This window comes from Perca fluviatilis, chromosome 4 (genome assembly GCF_010015445.1).
Source record: "Perca fluviatilis chromosome 4, GENO_Pfluv_1.0, whole genome shotgun sequence".
Classification (NCBI taxonomy): Eukaryota; Metazoa; Chordata; class Actinopteri; order Perciformes; family Percidae; genus Perca; species Perca fluviatilis.
The window spans coordinates 21,432,743-21,456,327 of record NC_053115.1 but is presented as its reverse complement, the minus strand read 5'-3'; positions in this window follow the sequence as shown (position 1 = coordinate 21,456,327).

Genomic DNA, 23,585 nt, shown 5'->3' with positions numbered 1-23,585 from the left:
AAGCTAAAGATACTTCCAATAAAGGTTGGAAGACAGGTGTTTGTCTTTGAGGTTTTACTGGAAGTAACTGTAAGTGTGAAAACTTGGACAAAAAAAACAATAATAGTGATAAGAAATCCGAAAAAGATGATACCACAACCATCCCCTCATTCACTAATTCACTATACCAGACACTTAATAGTTTACTCAAAAGTGAGCATTAAAATGGAGATTTTACTAATGGTTTAGCGTCCTCACTGACAGTTGTGGAGACGCACAACGGTCATTTTCGTATCTATAAAAGGTGAAGCATTGCATTGTGGGATTATTAGCAGAAACTAGTGTACAGCTAAGAAGATATTGGTATTTCATTAAGCAGTGTTATTCTGTCAAACCTCCCCTGCTTTAACTCTCTTCCACCATTGGCTTTCTGATTTGTATTTCCTTTAGGCTTGCCATGTCGAGTTGCTTCAGCCATCTTTTTCTATTTCTCTCTTTTCTTTTTCTCTCTTGTTCTCTTAAGCGCCAGTGAACCCTACTGCAACCTATTTTTATATCAAAAACACAGCTGTGAGGATCACAATGTTTTTTTTGCAAATGTACATTTGGTAGCTCAGTGTGCTGCTCTAAACAAAGACACTACTCCAAATGTACAATTTTTAGACCCATTGACCCAATGTTGTTGGATTCAGATAATACACCTAAGGCTTACAGTTAAAGGAAGTCAAGGTGTCCTCCAAAGCAGTACACTTGCAGTTGTAGCCTCCATCACCAAATACACAAAGACAAAATACTTCCTTTCAACATTCGTGCCCATGTGCAGAATTATGCTGTATGATAAGAGTTCTTTGTGGTGCTCTGTGTAACTAAAGTCTATACCAGTCAACAGTGCTTCACTCAAGAAGGATTCACTTATTTTCTAATCCACAGAACACGATTTGAGTTTGGTTGAATTGTTAGCTAACATAAGCCATTTCCTTCATTTCAAAGGGTTTCTAAAGGCTGCAAAGCCCCCCGATCCTCAAATGACCTAAATGTGGAAATGAGGAGAAATGTCATTGCAGTTGTTCAAATAATGGTCATTACTTTGATGGAAATGTTTTGTCATTATGTCAGACAACCTAACATGCTATGCATATATTTCTTATGTTGATGCTGACAAAAGTGTCAGAAAGGTTGACAATGTGATACATTAAATACAAAACTGTCTTTATACCAAAATGTGCTTCAGCGAAGGCCATTTTCTTCAAAAAATAATTTGGTCTTGCTGGAGGACAAATCAATTAAAATTACACATCAGTAAACCCCAGTCTGTTTCACCCCATGGGGTGAAAAGCACTGGATAATTGTTTTCCATTATCACAAAGTTGTATCAAAATTGACAATTACATGTTTCTAATATATAATACATAACCATAATCAGTAAAGCAGTAAACATGACATCCCAATGCCTGAGGCACAACAAGGGAGATGGCAGCACTGTTCATTTTAATGATCTCATGTTGCAGTTAACTCATTACTCTTATTATTGATTGTAGGCTCACAGGACCTTTGCTTAGATGCAGAAGCTACTTTAGTTGGGAGTTACAAATACATGACAAGGAGTGGATTTGTCATATATTGTAATTTACATATTTCCAGTTGGAAACCTGACCTTTGCTAGTCAGAGCAGATTTTTACCCAGATTGTATGATGAAATGTGAATCACAAAAGAGCCTCGTTGGTCTCTGAGCAGACCATCTCCTTAAATCAGTGCAGCCTGAATCTAAATTAAATTAAAAGTTCCTTATGGAGTGACTCACGGGTCAGATGTATAGATAGAATGACTGACAGTCAGATAGATAGATAGATAGATAGATAGATAGATAGATAGATAGATAGATAGATAGATAGATAGATAGATAGATAGATAGATAAAAAGTCATATAAAAATAAAACAAAGAGATAAAGGTGCCAATAAAAGTACAAAGATATAGAAGGTGCAAATGAAGATAATTGGTCAGATAAAAACATATAAAGGTGCCAAAGAGTACCACATAGTCCTTGAGAGATTATTGCATGGTCCAGGGGGTAACTGTAAAGATAGTGGGTATGTGTGAGGAGGTCTGGTAGCATGAGGCTAATCAGTTCTGACTCAACAGCAGACCATGCTCTTTTCACAAGTTATTATGGGAGGAGAGGTGCTGGTGAGGTGCCAAAATATGAGCCATGTCTGACAAATTTTGCAATGACATTTAAAACAGAAGTCATGTCTTGGCCAGTTCATCTTTAGAAGTCTATTTTTATTCCATTTCATTAGCTCTGTGACTTCCATACACTTCCCTACTGTAAGGCACAACCAATGTACCTCAACCCTGAACAGTAAGTGATAAAAGATGCAAAAACATCTACAAAAGATATACTGATGGGTTACCCTGGAAATCCAGAGTTCTCGCGAGAGCACAATTTGAATTTGTTCAGCGAGTCACACTGGCACTGAGTAATGATGCTCATTAACTATACCTGGTATTGTTGTAATCGGTTGTAGTGTTATCCAATTGCGTGCAGTGAGATTTTCAAATGCATGCTTGGTGCTGCTCCTCTAGTTAAGTCATTTTCATTACTCAATGCCAGACCCTTAAACTTTCGGATTTGGGTCTGGATTTCCAGGCTACTGATGGGTGGCAATTTAAAGGAAAACCCAAAATAAATTAGTGGAGAAACAGATGATTCAATTTTTATCCAATTGAACACCTGATTTGGGAGCAATTAAGCTTTTCTGGTTGCATTTAGTGGCCCCAACGACTTACTGAGACCACTGGCCCCCAGTTTCATGGTGGTATTAGGTAACAGAAAAAACAGCATTGGTATCTGCACAGCCAGCAGTAACAAGATGGAAAATGATGGGGCTCATTCAAAATAATTAGCTGTGTCCCTCTACCAGCCATTTCAGCTACTGAAATCATGTATCTTATCAGAGATTAACAGAACTGTATTATATTACCTCATGTCTTTCCAGATCCATCCACTTCCTCCTGCCCACCAGTGAACGTTTTTCCCACCTGACCTCCCCAGCAACTTACTCACCTGCTTCCTATTGCCAATAATCAGCCCAGTAGTATTTATACCGGTTCATTTCCACTAGTACTTTGGTTTTGACTCCTTGACACCGATTAGTCTCCACACAAAAAAACGTATCTACAGCTCTCGTCAGAAGTCTGAGGAGAAGATTTGAACCATTGCTTTAAAAAATAAGGAATGTGTCCGCTAAACTGTAAATTTAATTTAATTCCATGGAGAATCTGGACCAATATTTCCCTCAGTATGAGCTTCTTACTGTTCTAATGGATTGTTACAAAAGGACACAGTTTACAAACACAAAGAATTAGTAGAACTAATAATTTATACAATGCATCCATTGAACTGACATACTGAAATACATAATTTAAGTTACAAATCATTCTTATGCATGTACTCAGGTTTTGCTTGAATGTCAGGTTATTTGTGTTGTTGAGAGACCAGCCACCATTCCAAGCCACCTCCAAAAAAGTTATCATCACTTTGCCCTCAACACACACAGATTCCCCCACCAGCTCTTAACTCACTCATCCATACTCATCCAGACCCCACAACACAGCAATATAGGTCATTTGTTGCATGCATGTATTCTAATTAATATTAAATCTAATATGAGCATTAGACAACTGACTGATTATGCTGCCCTCAATGAATACAGTGTCTGATATTTGTGAATCTATATGTCTGTCTGTGAACTGTACCGCTACATGTGTGCTGGAACTGATTCAGTCTCCAGTGGACTAGAGATCTGGACTAGCCTGACTGCCTCTGACTCATGGAGAGAGAGATAGAGAGAGATAGAGAGAGAGAGAGAGAGAGAGAGAGAGAGATGAGAGAGAGAGAAGAGAGAGAGATTGTAGAATATGACCTCGAGTATCCCCTCCATCCACCCCTCACCATTCATCCATCCATTGTTAATGTTAATGGGATACTCTAACCTGGCTGTTTAACACACATTAATATCAGAGCTCCCCTCAGCTGGAAGTCTAGCTTTGGAAGCTTTTGACTATAATGGCTTGTTTGGAGGGCATTATCATATACATTTGCAAAAGTATCTTGTTGATTTGAAACGGGTATAAGATGTCTGGGTGTGATAGGAATTCACTAACATTTTAATAATGCATAATGTATGTTCAAATACAGATAGTGTACAGTAACTAAGTTATCCTATAGGTTCACAGTAACAAAAGTGTCTAATAAATGTCTTGGAAGTAGGCATGTTTATTTTCAAGCACAAAAAGAAAAAGTGAGAATTGAAGACACACAGTACACTGAAAAAAAGGAGACTGGCCAACTCTTGGATTTATGTAAGCATCTTGGGTGTATTTAACACAATTGTTACATGTTTTAAAGTTAAACGTAACTATATAGTGTAGAAACTACATAATATGCAGAGAGGGTACATGAATTTGTTCAGATCATGTTGGGATGAAGTAAGTCAATAAAGTAGCGATATTAATTATCGTGATACCGCACGAGATCTCGTCTTGCGCGCGCATTGTTGGTAGAAGAAGAAGGCAAGCAACCGTCATGTCCAAGGGCTCGCAGGACGGTACGCCACACCACTATTTGGTCGGTAAGTCTGGATTTTCTTATTAAATATTGTCGAAATCTCAGCCAAATGTAGTTTAATGTCTCGAGAGTCACTACGTAACGTTAACGTTAAATAAGTGCCGTGAGCTTATTTGCTTGCGCTATTTTATCGCCATGTTTAATTTGAATTTGTTTTTTGAGCGGGAGCCGTTCATGTTACATTCAACTTAGGTAGCTAACTTTGCGGTGCTCCTCTGTTTCTGTTTGAATTGGTTTGCCAACTGACTGTTCAGTTTACATTGCGTGTTAACTGCACCGTGACCGTTGCGTTAGTGAAATTTGGCCATCGAGCAGCCTCTGCTAATCTTGTCAGCGGCATTAAGTTTGTGACGCCCCCCCCCCCCAACACCGTGTAATGAGACCATGAGCAGACTGAGAGGAAATTCAAACAAAAACGGACACGTTAACTGGTGTCTGCTCTGTCTGAAGCAGTGGTAGCAATAATCACGTAGCTAGCTAGCTAGCTAGCTACATAATGGAAACTCTTGTCTTTTTTTGGGACACAAGCTGCTGGCTTTGCACAGCCCAGTGTTTGAACATGGAACATGGTTAGTCTTAGCCTCGTGAGACCGTCCTGATCTCACGAGCTCCAGTTTTCCACTCGCAGATCAGTCTGGCATCTTGAGATAGAGAAAATTTGGAGCCGCTCGCCAAAAGATCGGGCCAATCAGCGTTGGTTTTGAGGTGGGTTAGGTGGTGATAGACAGAGGGTTTATCCAATCAGCTAACCACTATTTTCAGACAGCGGTCCGGGAACCTGAAATGGTGTCTTTTATTCCTAAATTCTCGTTACACAAACGGCAAATATCCTTTACCGACATGCTGCTTGCTTGCTGAGCTAACAAGCTATGCTTTGCCTGCAGCAGCAGGGGTAGCCTGGCTTGTGGTTATATTTTCATACGCTTCGTGGATCTGATTGGTTGATTTGGCCCGTCTATCACCAACATAGGTGATAGACAGATGGTTCATCCAATCAGCTAACCAGTATTTTCGCCCCTTCCCAAAAGTTCTCCAACGGAAAGTTCCTAGATGGATATGCCGAGCAAATGTGAAGCAATCCGTCTGGCGGAGTCAGGTTAGGTTAGTCTCTGTCCTCATCAGAGAAGGCAACAGTCACATTCATTATTTGATATTTTACAATGGTTTATGCAGTGTACCTAAATAAAGTTGCCAGTGAGTGTACATCTGATGTATGTTTATTGAAATACAGTTTTGTAATGCCTAGATTATTTTTTTCCTGTTTTGCTGCAGAGTGACAGACAAACTCAAGTCTGCATATCACCTGGAGTCAGCTGATGGATTGTGGGCTCAAGTTTTTGTGGTGAGACCAGGACGTTGTATTTGCTCTTATAGTTAATGTAATTATAATGCATTAGAGAATTTAATGAATTGCTCAGCACTTGCATACACACACTGGCCACCTCATTTATACATCTTTGCAATCTAATACAACAACTGTGTCATAGGTTAAACTTTTACCTGTGTATATTGTCAGACAGGTGAATCATGTAATTAGTTTAGCTGGTGTGGTCTACTTGAGTGGACTATTTTGTGTTTCTGAGCATTTCAGATATTTTGACCCAGTCATGTATGGAAACAGATTGGACAAAATATTAGAAAAAATGTTCAATACAGTACACTCCATCACACTGTTATTAATTCTAAGTATAGCTATCATTTATCTAACCTTTTGCAATCAGTGTCATAGATAATGTGTTCATGTGTAAATGTAATGCTCAACTTCATTAGGATGTGTTTCCAAATATTCCATAGCAGAGCCCAGATGATTAACCATGCACAGTGCACGCAATGATATGACGGGCAGGTGTAGATTTGATGTTAGAAATGTCTTCTAAAATCTGTGGGCTGTGCCGTTTTTTAAAAAATAATTTCATGTTGTTTCAGATAAACATGGCGTTTAAGCGCATCACAACCATGCCTCTACAATCAAGGTTTCTGTCGCAGCTTGACCTTCTCTCTGAAAGATTGCTGAGAGTGTTTGCAAAGCGACCGGGGGAGCAGAGCAAAAAGATGAAAGACATACAATAGCTGCCATGATGACGGTAAGAAATTTTAACTCTAAATTGTTTAACTATAAAGTGGATGTGCATTGCATTAGGTCAGTAAAAGATTTATGTGTCCATTGCAAAGCACAACTCCCTTTACCTGTGAGTACTGATTCCAGTCATTTTTATCATGCATTCACTGTCCCACTGTAAGAAATGTATCTTTTTGGATACAGGGATGACATTGATGCCAGAAGGGAGTCCCTCATTAAAGGACTCTGCATCTATCTGAATGAGAATCCCGACATCTTGGTACATTGTGGCTTTGCTACATTTCAAAACTGATTCGGTTAACCCTGTGATCCTTCTTGGACTATTTAGGTCCATTTGCCCTCTTTATCACCTTGGCAAAGTGATTCCAGTGAAAAACCACCTATTTTGACCCCTCTTCCACAGAACGAAAATATATTGTTTCACTTACATTAGGGATTACACCAGTGTGAAAACACTTCAAATTTGTGAATCTAGAGAAAGAAGGAAAATTCTTCCTACACTGCACTGACCCTCATCTGATAAGGGCAGAATTGGGACTGGGATACAGCCCTGGAATAAATCCAGGTTAATGATAAAAATCATCCAGGAACATAAAAACAACTTCCAGAAAAAAAGGAGGATGAGAATTCAATCTTTACATTAGTTTGCAAAGCTTGAAGGCTCCTCTTCATTTGATCTGGAATCATTTTTTTTCTTCAGAAACTGACCACGAATGGCAGCATGGGAGGGCATTCTTTGCCTGTAGTAATCTGCTATGCTGCTTACGTGGGTTTAAATAAACAATAGCATTAGAATTGCTGCATTCAAAAGCACTCAGTTTAAAAAAAAAATATATATATATATATATATAATATAAAAGCTTAAAGAAATGTTTTATCTTTAACCAGGACATGACTGAGTGCCATTGAGAAAACAACAGTGGGAATCTACGTCACCAGAGAGACGCCAGGCAATGACTTTTCTGATGTTGGCATCATCATTGAGGGTGTGGTGGTTCTTCTTCAAGATCTGGATAATGTGGCCCTTGCAACAGCCTTGCTGTTTGGACTTTTTTACTCTTTGAACATGAGGTATCCGTCATCGCTCCGCTACACTTTCGAAGTGATTCAAAAGGTGGTAATGGAGTTGGATGTGACTCAACTCTCGAGGAAAGCCCAAAGCTTAAAGACAAAACTGCTCCAGTAAGGAGAGCTCACTGTTGTTGTGCACATGAGGCTTCAGGTTGAATTTCCAGATGAACAATCAGCAACCAACAACAAATCACAGCATCCATTGTTAAGTCCACCAACAAAAAAGAAAGTGTCAGTCGGTTTATAGTTCTCCTTCAAGTGTTTATTCCTTAAAGGTGCTCTAAGTGATATGACGCGTTTTTTAGGCTACATGTTTTGTTACATACAGCAAACATCTGTCTGACTGTCCCCTGAACACACTGTAAAAAACCGCGGTCTCTGTAGTAAGTAAGTAAGTAAGTAAAATGTATTTATAAAGCGCTTTTCACAGATAAAATCACAAAGTGCTGTACAAAAGAATAGGTAACACAAACAATATAAAATGTATATACATATGTAAAATTAAAGTGACACTAGTGAAAACCCATCAACCAAAAGCTTTCCTAAATAAACATGTTTTCAGATCCTTTTTAAAAGAGACAACAGAGTCTGCCAGACGCATGGACAAGGGCAAGGCGTTCCACAGTCTGGGAGCAACAGACTCAAAAGACAGGTCCCCTCGAGTCTTATAACGAGTCTTTGGGATTAAAAGCAGGTTCTGGCCAGCGGACCGAAGGGTCCGGCCAGAGGAATACAGCTTCAAAAGGTCCAGAATGTACTGTGGTGCCTGACCGTTTAAGGCTCTGAAAGTCAGTACTAAAATCTTAAAATCAATTCTGAATTTTACAAGGAGCCAATGGAGAGCCGACAAGACTGGAGTGATATGAGACCTTCGAGGAGCACCTGTTAAAAGCCTAGCAGCAGAATTTTGAACAATTTGCAATTTGTTCAGGGCAGACTTATTCAAACAAGTAAAAACAGAATTGCAGTAGTCAAGTCTTGTTGATATGAAAGCGTGAATTAACATTTCCAGATCCTTTTTTGACAATATTTTGCGTATTTTACAGATGTTCCTAAGATGATAAAAGCAATTTCGGACGAGCTGTTTTGAGTGTGTCTCCAAAGACATGGCTTGGTCAAACACAACCCCCAAGTTTCTGAGGCTGGATTTGACAGAGAGGCCCAGAGAGCCAAGGTGCTTTTTGATCAGTGGGATCTTATGGTCTGGAGCAAAGATCAGCGTTTCAGTCTTGTTTGAATTTAGACAACTTATTGTAGACAACCCAGGCTCCACAAACGGCAACAAAAACAAACTGTGCCAACCTGCACAACGAACCATAACAAACAGTGTTCCAGCCAATAACCGACAAGAAGGAGTTGGTTGAACCATGAATACGCATTGTGGAAGTAGCCTACGTGCTAACGCTGCTTCAGCGATGGCTGTATGTGATGAAAAATGTTGTAGCCTAAAAAACGCGTCACATCATTTAGAGCACCTTTAACTGCCATGTGGACAGTGCCAGTTTTTTCCCTCTTCCTCTCCTCTGCAAATTCTCTGATTGGCAGCATTCTTCGATCTTAGTTTCTATTTCTCTTTACAAGTGAAGAGATGGAGAAATGTACACAGTTGAAATAATCCCACCAGGGCCGTGTGAAATGGGATGTTTCAGTTGTAGTAAAGAATTTTCAATACTTCTAAGAATACTGTTTTGAACCAAGATGTCACAATGACGTCAGTGTTGGAATTTTTGACACTCAGTGTATTACTGTTTATCCTATGGCTCTTGAATAAAGGTTTTGACATGCAACTGGTAAAAATGGGTAATGTTAATGATTAACAGTTAACAGAAAGAAATTAGACATTAAAATAAATGATTGCTGGAATGGCAATGGTAACTAACGTTTTTGCATTTCAAATCAATAATATAGTTAGAATTTTTTAATTACAATTGTTAGTTAATTTAATCTTGATAATAGAGACCTTGAACATAATGTTTGTGTTGTTCTCTTCGAAGATGGTTGCCTGTAACCTTCTACAAAAGAAAAGGTCTAATTTCCATTCTGTGACTGAGTTGGTAAAACTGAAAATTACTTGTTCACTGTTGATTTGTTTAACAGTAGAACAGTAATGTCAGTTAAATTATTTACCTACTGTCACTGCAGTGAAATTAGGCATTTTATTTTGAAAGGTTACTAGTGGTTACATGCAACCATCTTCAGAAAACAATACAATCTGTTTTAAGGCCTAAAAAAAATATATATAAATTGTAATTGACACTAGAATATAATACTAACATGTAATATGAAATAAACGTGTAGTATTTAAGTGACCAAATAGTATTAAAGTCAAATTTATTGAATAGTGTTGAAATAAAGTGATACATTTGTGAAGGATTAAAATGTTCCAATTACTTTATCAAAACATGTTTTAATCACACTGTATCAACACAAAATACACAGGTTTATTGAACATGAATAACTTGTGTTAATGTAACTCAATTGTTTAAGTTGCTGACAAAGCAAAACATTTGTGTGCAACCAATGTCCACTATTTAATTAAGTTAATCCAACATGTTCTTTTTTTCAGTGTATGAACAGACAAAAGAAGAAGAAGCAGCCTCATGACTTGTCAGCCAGTAAGACGGCACAGATGGCAGAGAGTGATAGCTGGATGCCAAGGTAGGGATACAAATGATAGAATAACATAATGTAAATTGCTCTAATTTTCTGCTTAAACAATCTTTCACTTTTACAAAATGATACTAATCAGATCTCCTAAATCCCAATTTAACTCCTGCATACATAGGCCTACTTAAACAAATAGTATATACCACTTCAATGCTAAAAGTTTCATTTCTGGGTTTAAAAAAATGTCACGTTGGCATTATACTGAAGAGCTATAAACCAATTACCATTGCCATATAAAACTCTATAGAACAGTACAAGCAATGAGGTAAGACAAGCTCCCATGTTTGTTTATCTAATGATGAATATACATTTAGTGAGGGCAAAAATGAAATGAAGTGCTGCATGACACAGAGTTCATTAATCTGTAACAAGAAACAGTGGGAGAGTGGTTATTGAGAACACGGCTCCCTGCTGTTAATCTGTTCTGGTTGGCGGGCGTAATGATGTTAGTTTTACATTAACTTGATAATATTCTCTCCCAGTGGCAAGACCAACTATGGTTCCATCAGGGAAGATTGTGATGAAACTAATTTCTACTGATGTTGACAGTGTGCTGTTTTATAGTCAATTTCTTTTTGTTGAGATTTTGTTTTAAAGTTTCATTTTGGGCATTTGGCTGCTCGGATACAGAAGGACCATGCTTGCATGCAAAAAAAGCTCGACTAAAAACAACAGGTAAACTATAAATTTTCCACCACTACTGTTAGCTTGTTGCGAACATTATAAACCATTGCCATAACAACAATATGTTAACATTTTACTCTTATCCTAAGTTTTGTCAGTTTGTCATAATTAGATATTATACATACGTCCATAACACAAATAATAATTTATACTGTTTATTGATCCCCAGTGGGGAAATTACAATTTACACTCTGTTTTTGAAATCACTACACACAGGCCTGAAATACACACACACATGCTCAGGCCTTATTCATGCACAAATGGAGAGATGTCAGAGTGAGTGGGCTGCCAGTGCTGGAACAGCGCCCTGAGCGGTTGGGGGGGGTACGGTGCCTTGCTCAAGAGCACCTGGCAGTGCCCAGGAGGTGAACTGGCATCTCTCCAGCTACCAATCCACACTCTGTACTTTGGTCCGTACTGGGACTTCAACCAGCGGCCCTCCGGTTCCCAACCTAACTCCCTACGGACTGAGCTACTGCCACCCCTAAAATAGTTAATTAACTTGTAATTACAGTGACAACTATAGTGGTTAATACTGAGAAAAGTGATATTTGCTAATGTAAGTTTGTTCAAGCTCATTATGAACCACTGTCTCTTTTTATGTGATTTCTCATTCATGTGAGGTTGTACTTGACACAGTAGTGCTTTGAGCTAAATGCAAACATGCGGATGTTTAGCAGGTATAATGGTCACCATGTTCACCATCTTAGTTTTACATGTTAGCATGTGAGAATGTGCTAAATAGCACTAAACACAAAGTACAGATGAGGCTTAGGGGAACGTCATTCATTTTGAAAAATGCTGCTAGCATGAAAAAGAACAAAAAAAGAAACATTACAGTATTTTTATGAAGCATCTCAGACCTGTGGACCAGTGGACAATTTGTTTAACATAAAGACAACAAGGATGAAGTTACTGTGATGAAATTTCCAGCTTATGAACTCGTGTAAGTTGAGACAGTGGTACCAAGGTCTCATTCTGGTCAGTGTCCAACATAACTTCCTAACCTTACCACCTGAGTATTTGAAGAGTATTACTTCAACTCTGTGTCTCCATAGATGATGGGAGACGTAACAGCTGTATGATAACACAGTGCTGCCTCATCCTGCCAAAGTCATGGAGGAAGTAAACACATAACACATTATGTCTGTGCTGAGGAATTTGGGTTAAGCTTATGTGTTTACGGCCCCCATAATATTTTTGTTTACACTGAAGGTTCAGCTAAACTTAACGCCTCCAGCATGAGTACTCCTAAATACTCCTTCAGGAAGACAGGAACTTCAAAGAGTTGGGACGGCACAACACAAAAACACATCTTGGTTAAACTGTGCTGCCCGCCTAAATTTTCTCCTCAATTGAGAGTCCATTAAATGCTTCTCATCAAAGTCTCCCGAACCTTCTTCACATATGTGAAATGAGTTGTGGTTCTCCTGAGTTTTTCCTTAACAGTTACATTTATATTATGTTCACACAGCTCACATTTGTCTCTATAAATTACAGCCTTATCTTCCTAGAAATTAGATCCTACAGTTGTTGTTTATGTCTGCTTCGCTTTTCTGAGGTCATGTTTGATTAATTTGAAACATTGACTTCCACCACCCTTGGGCACAGATACTCTGGTGTATTCAGCATTGAATTAATTTGTCACTTTCAAAACAAGTCCTTTGTGTATCGAACGGGCCAGCGGGCTACAATAACACACACACACACACACAAATCCCTCTAGTTCTCTGTGAGGTTACCTTCTACAAGCCTAGCATTTAGTAACGTTTGTTATTGGTCCAGAGAAAGACAGGGGCTCCCTTGGTACCCAAGCTGAATGGCAGCCTTTGGTTTATAGCAGGTTGCCGCTCCTCTCAGGCGGTATGATTAATGGTTTTACCTCCATGAATGTAGGTCACCAATGACACCATTATTATAACATTATATGAATAGATTGCCATTATTTATTTAAGGAAAATGAGTTGTCTGTGTGGGTATATTGAACATGTGGGTAGCGGACCGATCATGGAATTGTCAGGTTGTCACAAAGGCTCTATAAGTAAAATTAAATGATGCCATGTTTTATGATAAGGTGAAAAAATGAAAAGGAGAAGCCTATTTGTCTGTGAGGTAAGTTAATGCACTAACTCAGTCATCATAGAAATGTCTTTTTAATGTCTCTCAATGTCATTCAAGCTCCACAGTAAAGGTTATTTATGAGTATGTGATTTGGGTGCGTGGACTTACGTAAGCCATTTTAAGGTAGGTAGGTTTTCTTATCAGGAGTAATATAACTAACTGATTGTACATCCATTCATAGGTACAAATATGTTTTCTTTCTTCTAGTGAAGCTGTTAAGGCTGTTTTTAATGCAAGCCGGTCGTTATTGCGAATTAGAAACCCGACAGGGTGATGCAGGACCCCTACGCGAAGCGGAGGTGTCTTGAATCAGCCTGAAGGGTGCAGTACACTCAGGTACAGAGGTTACCCGCTGATAACGCCTGTGTCCAATCCAATCCAATCCATTTTATTTACAGTGCCTTGCGAAAGTATTCGGCCCCCTTGAACTTTTCGACCTTTTGCCACATTTCAGGCTTCAAACATAAAGATATAAAACTGTAATTTTTTGTGACGAATCAACAACAAGTGGGACACAATAATGAAGTGGAACGAAATTTATTGGATATTTCAAACTTTTTTAAGAAATAAAAAACTGAAAAATTGGGCGTGCAAAATTATTCAGCCCCTTACTTTTCAGTGCAGCAAACTCTCTCCAGAAGTTCAGTGAGGATCTCTGAATAATCCAATGGAAAATTCACCTAAAAAAACTGCTCTGTGATAGTCTCAGAGGTCCGTTTAAAGAACGCAGAGAGCATCATGAAGAACAAGGAACACACCAGGCAGGTCCGAGATACTGTTGTGGAGAAGTTTAAAGCTGGATTTGGATACAAAAAGATTTCCCAAGTTTTAAACATCCCAAGGAGCACTGTGCAAGCGATAATATTGAAATGGAAGGAGTGTCAGACCACTGCAAATCTACGAACGACGGCCATCCCCTCCAAACTTTCAGCTCATACAAGGAGAAGACTGATCAGAGATGCAGCCAAGAGGCCCATGATCACTCTGGATGAACTGCGGAGATCTACAGCTGAGGCGGGAGACTCTGTCCATAGGACAACAATCAGTCGTTATACTGCACAAATCTGGCCTTTATGGAAGAGTGGCAAGAAGAAAGCCATTTCTTAAAGATATCCATAAAAAGTGTCGTTTAAAGTTTGCCAAAAGCCACCTGGGAGACACACCAAACATGTGGAAGAAGGTGCTCTGGTCAGATGAAACCAAAATCGAACTTTTGGCAACAATGCAAAACGTTATGTTTGGCGTAAAAGCAACACAGCTCAACACCCTGAACACACCATCCCCACTGTCAAACATGGTGGTGGCAGCATCATGGTTTGGGCCTGCTTTTCTTCAGCAGGGACAGGGAAGATGGTTAAAATTGATGGGAAGATGGATGGAGCCAAATACAGGACCATTCTGGAAGAAAACCTGATGGAGTCTGCAAAAGACCTGAGACTGGGACGGAGATTTGTCTTCCAACAAGACAATGATCCAAAACATAAAGCAAAATCTACAATGGAATGGTTCACAAATAAACATATCCAGGTGTTAGAATGGCCAAGTCAAAGTCCAGACCTGAATCCAATCGAGAATCTGTGGAAAGAACTGAAAACTGCTGTTCACAAACGCTCTCCATCCAACCTCACTGAGCTTGAGCTGTTTTGCAAGGAGGAATTGGCAAAAATGTCAGTCTCTCAATGTGCAAAACTGATAGAGACATACCCCAAGCGACTTACAGCTGTAATCGCAGCAAAAGGTGGCGCTACAAAGTATTAACTGAAGGGGGCTGAATAATTTTGCACACCCAATTTTTCAGTTTTTTGATTTGTTAAAAAGGTTTGAAATATCCAATAAATTTCGTTCCACTTCATGATTGTGTCCCACTTGTTGTTGATTCTTCACAAAAAATTACAGTTTTATATCTTTATGTTTGAAGCCTGAAATGTGGCAAAAGGTCGAAAAGTTCAAGGGGGCCGAATACTTTCGCAAGGCACTGTATATAGCACATATAAACACATAGAACACATAAAAAAACATAAGACCACACAGTTCTCATGCTGGGTTAAAAGTTAGGGGAATACAAGTGAGTTTTAAGACGGGATTTAAAAGATTCGAGGGTCGGGGACAATTTGACCTGTGGAAGTAGGTCTTTCCACGGTTTAGGCGCTGCAGCTGAAAAAGCGCGGTCGCCCCTGGTTTTTAACCTGGTTTTTGGAGCGACCAGCCGAAGTTGATCAGTAGACCTAAGTGACCGTGAGGGGGTGTAAACTCGTAAGAGGTCTGAGATGTAGCGAGGTGTCAAGCCATTCAGTGATTTAAAAACAAACAATAACATCTGAAAATGTATTCTAAAATGGACCGGAAGCCAATGTAGTGAGGCCAGGACTGGTGTTATGTGTTCATGCTTGCGAGTTCCGGTTAAAAGACGAGCGGGCGAGTTTTGTGCCAACTGTAAGTAACTTTACCACTGATGAGCACCGCTCTCCTGCGGAAGCCAGGTCGCCCTGGTGAGTGTGAGATAACCATGGAGCTAACTAATGCTCAGTTGGCACTGTTGCCATTAGCGCTGTTAGCGCTCCCCATTTTCCTCACCCTCTCTCTCCATTTGTGATTCGCTGATCATTGGTATGAGCTCCGTATGAGGCCAAATATTGATAAAAAAAACGATGATTTGAAAATGGTCCTCGAGAGTCTATGATCAGAACTCAATCAATGGCAACGGTCTGTTATACAGAAATAATAGACCGTAAAATGCCATGGCTGACCAATCAGAATCAATTATTCAACAAAGTCATGTAATAAACAGTTGCAAGTGCAATAGCAACTAGTATGTTCCCTTCTGGGTAGAGTAGAAAAATATGTTGTATTTTACATATAGGCCTACCTGAACATTAGAGTTAAAGATCGTTGCTTTAAAAATACAGCATGCCACAAAAATAATTTCAGGGTCCCATGGCATGAAAATTTCACTTTATGAGGTTTTTGAACATTAACATGAGTTCCCCCAGCCTGCCTATGGTCCCCCAGTGGCTAGAAATAGCGATAGGTGTAAACCGAGCCCTGGGTATCCTGCTCTGCCTTTGAGAAAATGAAACCTCAGATGGGCTGATCTGGAATCTTGCTCCTTATGAGGTCATAAGGAGCAAGATTACCTCCCCTTTCTCTGCTTTGCCCTCCCAGAGAATTTGGCCCACCCATGAGAGAGAGAGAGACATTATGGCTTTCAAACAAGCAAAGGGGCAGTTGGTCAAGGCCATACCCCCACCCTCCACCTTGCCCCCCCCTCTCTCCTCCTCAATAGCTACAGACACAGAAATGGCACATCCTAAGGAAAGCTCATTGTGGGACTGGCTCTAGTGGCTGTAATTCTGCACCAAGGCTAAATTTTGGGAAAGAGACTTCAGATACATTATTAGGGGACCACTAAGGCCTATATAAAAGCATCCAAAAAGCAGCATGTCATAGGACCTTTAAAGCCCCAGTGTGTAATGTTATCAAAATCTGTATTGCCCTTCACAAGCTTGTCCTTTTTCATGAATATTGACACCCACCATCAATTTCAAGTATTCCTATTAGCTTGGAATTTTACATTTGCGCTTGCATGAACTGGGGTAGACGCACCATAATGATGCGCCATCTTGAAATACGTTAGCCGGTAAGAGACATACAGGACATACTGCTCCGCCTTTTGCGTTTTCGACTCACAGCTGCTGCTAATGGGTATCGACGCTTCCCGGCCCTGGCAAGTTTGAAGAAGGAAACATGGAGGACCACACGTATTCAAAATCCAAATTTCAGGAACAGGAGTCTTCTTCGCCCAGAAAAAGACAACGGATATTGAAAAGAGCAAGAGACCGGAAAAAGAGTGAACATTGGAGGTGCTTTGGAGGCACACACCAAATCCCAACTAGTTAATTATCCTCTGGACCGCTGCAGCCTCCTTTTCTTTCTTTCTCCTTTCCGTCGGGTGGCGCGCGTGCCCGCTCGTGGTGTCTGTGCCACTCTCCGACATGAACTCATGGATGTATTAAGAGAACACATGAACGCCAACAATGAAGGCTAATAGACGGCCTTTTGTACACCTTCGCTTTTTGAAGCGTGAAGGCTACCATAGCTGCAATACTGCGTGGCGAGAGAGAGTTGATTGCCATATATGATCTCAACGCTAGATGGGAGTAATTCTTACACAATGTAGCTTTAGTATTTTCTGATGGCTCGGTTTACATGAGAAAAGTATGGAAGCCCTGAAAGGCAAGGTAAAAAAAAATGTCCTACGTAAGGAAGTTATCACCTATGTAGGACATACTATCTAAAAGTTTATCTCCTACGTACTAAATGTTTTCTCGTTCGTATGAGATAAACGTTTATGCTTATACAGGTTGTTTTCACAGTGAGAAAGCCGTGCAGAATGAAGCGCTTATAGTTCACGATTTCAAAGGTATTGAAAGTTCAGCCAAATGCATTATAAACAAAAGATTTACCTTCTCAGTTAACTACAAATGCCCTTGTGTCATATATTGGGTCAGTACCATTGTGCGTACCACTTTCCAGAAACGTCATTGAAGTTTAAAAAAAAACAGGCATACAGTACTGTACATAATACTAATGGTTTTCAATCATTTGCCATTGAGGCTCAAGAGTCTGCTGGTTTCCGTTCCAGCCAACACTATTGCAGCTGATTTCACTGATTACAGCTTCAAACTGAGTCACAGAGCATGAGGGCTGTCAGCATGTGCATTTGGTAGCATTTTTAAATATATTTCCAATGGAATTATTTTTTGATTGACATGCAATTGTATCTCTCATATTGTTTTAAAGACTATAGAAAAGAAAATATTTGATACACAGAAATATTTAACATTTATAACAATTGCATTAAGAAAATGTAAATAGCCTATAACATGTTGCATATGTCTCAATACATACTGATAAGATCCAACACAGGTTTAAAAGGCTTTTAAGGCCACCAGTGTTATGTGTTTACAGTGAACAGTGAAGTCACAACTTATTTCCCTAACCTTTCTTACTTTCATAGTAATGGGACATTTTAGCATTTCACAAGCCCATAAGTGTTTGACACTTCAACAAAATCACAAAATCCAAGGTGGCAGTAGCAATTGGGCTTGGGAACCGAAGGGTGGCCGGTTCAAGTCCAGAACGGACCAAATCAGACCCATCAATGCGTGTGTGTGTGTGTGCGTGCGTGCGTGCGTGCGTGCGTGCGTGCGTGCGTGCGTGCGTGCCTGCGTGCCTGCGTGCCTGCGTGCAAGTTGAATATCCCCCTAGGGATTAACAAGGTAATTCTTCTTCTGTTCATGAAAAAGCTGTGTGACATTTAAGACAGATTACAGATACAACAAGTAGATAGTCTCAAAGAACACTCTGACCTGTAGGTGAGGTTAGGCTAATGGTTTGGGAAACATGGCCACCATGGTTAAAGGAAACACATAAAGAAAGAAGAAAAAATGTGAAGACAGGACACAAACATGGTCTCAGACGCTTTGAACAACCATCCATCCACCTCCACACCCTCACATTTCAGTGGGCTGTAAATGTATCATACTACGTCCTGCGTTGAACTTTAACTGAGGTCATTTTTAAGCTGTTAGACAGATAATTAATTAAAGAAAGACTCAAAAACACCTGATGATGGTTCCCTTATCCTCCATTTTGATACTATCACCTCCCCTGGCCTCCTGCATCGGGGGCTCATGTGGTCACTGACCTCAGACTACGCTGACCAACAAACTATTTTGAAAGTATTAAGGTCAGGACATAATTGGAAACCCCTCTGCTCTCTGACTTGCAAGACAGCTGTCTGCTCTTGTTTATTTTAAATGAAGTCTGCCTGCAGAAAGCACATCTCATTGTCCTCTATTTAAAAATAACAACATTAATGCAATGTCCTGAACAGTAACATCATTAGGGGAAGTTGTGCATGTCAGGCACTGATTCATCACCTGGACATTCAGGGGGAAAGCCACCCTGAAGCAAAGTTGTTTCAAGAAGCCGCTCCGAAACCATCGAAAATGGCGATATAGGTGTCAATCTTTAGCTGATACACAGGTTTTGAATGAGACACTGACTGAGGGGATTACATGTGAATTTTTGAATTTTTGAACTAAGTATTTCGATCATTTATTTTCTTCCTTCATTAGATCACTGTACAAATCACAAATAAAAGTCAAAATTGAAATGAAAAAAGTTAAGAAGTGTTCTAATTAAAATTAATATAAAGTATCTAAACACACTCATTATGTAGCAGACTGGCCCTACTCAGTTACATGTAAGGGTTAATGCCCAACGAGGTGTCCATTGTCAGGTATTAATGGACGACGGCGAGGCGTGAACCGTCCGACGCGCAGTGGAGGACGGTTGCCTCTGCCGAAGTCCATTAATACCTGACAATGGACACCTCGAAGGGCATTAATCCGCTTATACCATGGTCACTTGCCAAATAACATATTTTTAAAACATTAGTTCATATTTTAATTAGTTTTACAATCGAAATCTAAAGTTTATCCAAACAATAACTCTGTTTCCCTGGTTACGCCTGACGGTTTGACTAATACCTGGAACAATCATTCCCATCCATCAGGTTCTTATGCAATGCAAACGTTGTTCTCTCCACCAGGAATTAGGAAGAACCTTAGATACGACTTGCCTCCCTTAGCAACCGGAGATATTTATATAGTCCGCTCAGCTGATAGAACCCTTCAGTTTAGCTTACGAGCCAGAAAGCTTACGCTATGCTAGCAAGATCAAAGTCAATAACATTGTGTACAGTTGGCAATCAGTAAAAATAATTTGACAGTATGTTGAACAACAAGACAAGCTAGCTATCCAGCCATGTCATAGAGAGTCAGCCAGATAGGGGGGGGGGTTTTTTTTTTCGTAATTAAAGATAATTTTTCAACCGAAGAAAGACTCAGTTACCCGTAGGTTTGTCGTAGTACCACTTAGTTTTGTGTGAAACCCCTCAGTGGACTACATCTCCCGTTTCACACAATCTACGTCATCTAGCTTGATGCTTGGTTTGCTCGCTAGCTAGCTAGCTTAGCTCTGTTCCACAACACATGTAACGTTATCTTAACTGCCAACATGGCATCATGACTTTGCGTAAATATATACGCCACTTTCATAAAGCCAAATGGCGTGTTATTTAACGCCATTTTCAGCTATCCACGTGTATGATACACGCTGGAAACAGCTGATGTAAACAGACCCACCACGTGATCCCTGCGCTGCTATCGCGGAACGCGGACGTACTATCGCGAGAACAACGTCAACACGCCTGTCAAGAAAAAAAAAATGGTTGAGTTTAGGAAAAGAACACAGGGAAAGGCTTTAGTAACAAAACAGTGACAAAAACACGGAAAATAACGACTAAAACACGCTTACAACAACAACAAATGGTTGGGTTTAGGAAAGAAACATTGGGTAAGGCTTATTAAAAACAAAAAATTAAAAACAAAAAACGGCCGAAAAATCGCCACACGCTGGGCGCGAACCCAGCTCTCCCAGGTGAAAGTCCTGTGTTTTACCCATCCATCACCCCAACCTACCCCTGTTCCTTTATACCACTCGCTACGGCGGAAATGGACTCGCAATATAGGCCAATGGCGGCCGATTTGCGTTGATATACACGCAAAAATGCGATTATGCGTCTTCATAACACGCAAAAACGGAATACAAATTGGCGTGTCATACATACGCCAATTCATGAGATCAGTCTGCAACTGCTGTGCTTTATCCAGTCAAGTGTTTTCAGCAGATTAGCAAAAGAACAAGCGAGATCCTATGCTCATTTGTGTAACGTTACATCCCCGGTACGATACACACAGACATCGGAGCTTCAGCGGGACGTCATCCATGAAGTTTGTAGTCTTTATAATTACGTATTTTCACAGTCTTATACTTCAACAGTTTAACAATAAACGGAGACTTTCTTCGGTTGAAAAATAATGTTTTAAATTGACAAACATCATATTTGTAATCCATGGCTCAATTCAAACGGGATCAAAAAATAATTATTATCTCTCCATTGACCCTCGTTCATATTTTTTCGAAAGATAGGTCCCATGGACCGGAAGTAGAAGGGCGTCACTTCGGCTCTCTATTGTCCCCAAAACAATATAACGACTTTTACGAAGAATTAGATCCGCGATGTGTAATGTTACTGTCGGCTGCAGCGGCGCAGCCTGAAGCAGCGAGCTGAACAGTGAACGAGATGTGAGAAAACGTTATTCGCTGTGAAACTGAGTCAGTCCAGAGGGCCAGTATAACTTACTTCTTGCAGCCTGTGTGTTTTAGCGCCAACCTGTGGTGTTCAGAGGACGATTTGGAAATAATAAATCCACGTTTCCTTTTTGATTTAATGTAGCGCATTCATATAGAACAGTAAACAGTCAGTTTCACCGAACTCCTTTAGTAGGTGTCCTCTATCACTTTTTAATGGACACCCTGCAGCCAATCAGAATCGAGTATTCACCCAGACCATGGTGTAATACTCTATAGTGTACTATTGTATAACAATTGCTGACACATTAATCTGTAATTAGCACTTTAATGTTGCAGCTGGTTAAGGTGGAGCTGATTTTCTCTTCACACGACTCTCTCATTTGTTCCTATTTGATTAAGCTTTTTTTTTTTTGTCACGTGGGGAGTATATTGTCTCTTGGCATAAGGGATTATTTGGTCTTTCTTCCCAGTCATTTTTCATGTTGAACTCATGCTGTTCACTTTAATGTTAAAACAGGTCACAGGTCTTGTTCTAAATGACTAACTACCCTGCGGTCTCTCCTCACACACTCTATCCTCTCTTCACCAATGTACCAAGGTATATTGGCCTTTATCAAACCTCTGAATATTTCACACAGGATGCAAAATATTAAACAACTTGTGCTTTGCTTACAAACACAATGCAGTCCAGCTGAATTTTATAATTCCTCTGCTGCTATGCAAACTATCTTGATATTTTCTTTTGGAACAAGGTTAAAAAAATCATTTGGATGATCTCAAATCGGTCATCTCTTCATTGTTATGAAAATCAGTCAATATAAAATAGGCTGAGGCCTGTACTTGATAGCACAGGGGGCCCATTTTAAAATAACAGCACCATTATTGTTGCGGAATAAAGCCATAAAAGGTAATAGTTTAGTTTTTTCTTCTTTTTTCATGGCCAAGATCTGGGCTCAAAACACTATTAATCAAAGTGTAGATCTGTGAACAAATATGAATTTGATTGCACTGAAAGGATCACTGACTCAGAGTGTGACAGGAAGATAGCGAGTGTGTTTGAGTGGGAAAGACGGATATGTGTGTATTTGTGTGAGAATGGGTGGGGGGCATGTGACATGTTTTCGTCTGTAAACATATGTGTGTGTAGGCAGGCTGCTTCTTTATGTGTTTGATACAGTGATTCATAAGCATCTCCAGATTTGTATGTGATAGGTACACTACATTGCCAAAAACATGTGGATACACATATATGATGGTTGAACATCTCATTCCAACTCTTCCAGGAAGGCTTTCCACAAGAATGTAGGCAGCAGGGATTTGCTCTCACTCAGCCACAGGAGCATTAGGGAGGTCAGACACTGATGTTGGGTGATAAGGCCTGGTTCAGTCAGTAAAAGGTTGTTAGATGGGGGGGTGAGGTCTGGTCTCTGTGCAGACCAAGTTGGAAACCAAGCTATTGTCGAAAATATCATTGCATGTTGTAGCGTTAAGATTTCCCTTCATTGGAATTAAGGGCCTTTATCCCCAAAATGTACTTGAGATCAACACAATGAAACGTTGAGAACACAATCTCACCATGAAGTCCATTCGGTAGCTGTTCATGAACTTGCAATAATATCCCAAGACCTTCATCAGCAGATAGAGTTTGCCCAGTTGTTGTGGTATTGAAAGCTCCACAACAAAAACTAAATGGATTTTGTGGTCACACTGTTTACTCAACTACTGTAACCAAGGACAAGAATGAACTAGAACTCAATGAAATCTTAATATGCGAGAACAACGTACTCTGTTACTGACGCATTTACAAACAAAATAGTATTTTTTTGTCAGACGTAGAGTACCAAGTACTAAGTGAGCAAGTGCCACTTTATATGAAGGAGGGCTGTGTGTTCCTAATGAACTCAATTGGTGCTCAAGGAAAAATAACTCTTACTATCTAAATTGTTTTTTTGTTAGATTATTATGTAATGCTCACATCAACTCGCCTGTACACATAAAACTATTCGTCTTGTGAATTTTTCTCATATGCAGTTGCAAAATGCTTTCTCATTATATGTTCATTATAGTACATTGTCTTATAAGGAAAGAAAAGAAAAAATAGAACAGACTAAGAGAGAGTAAGAGAATGAGG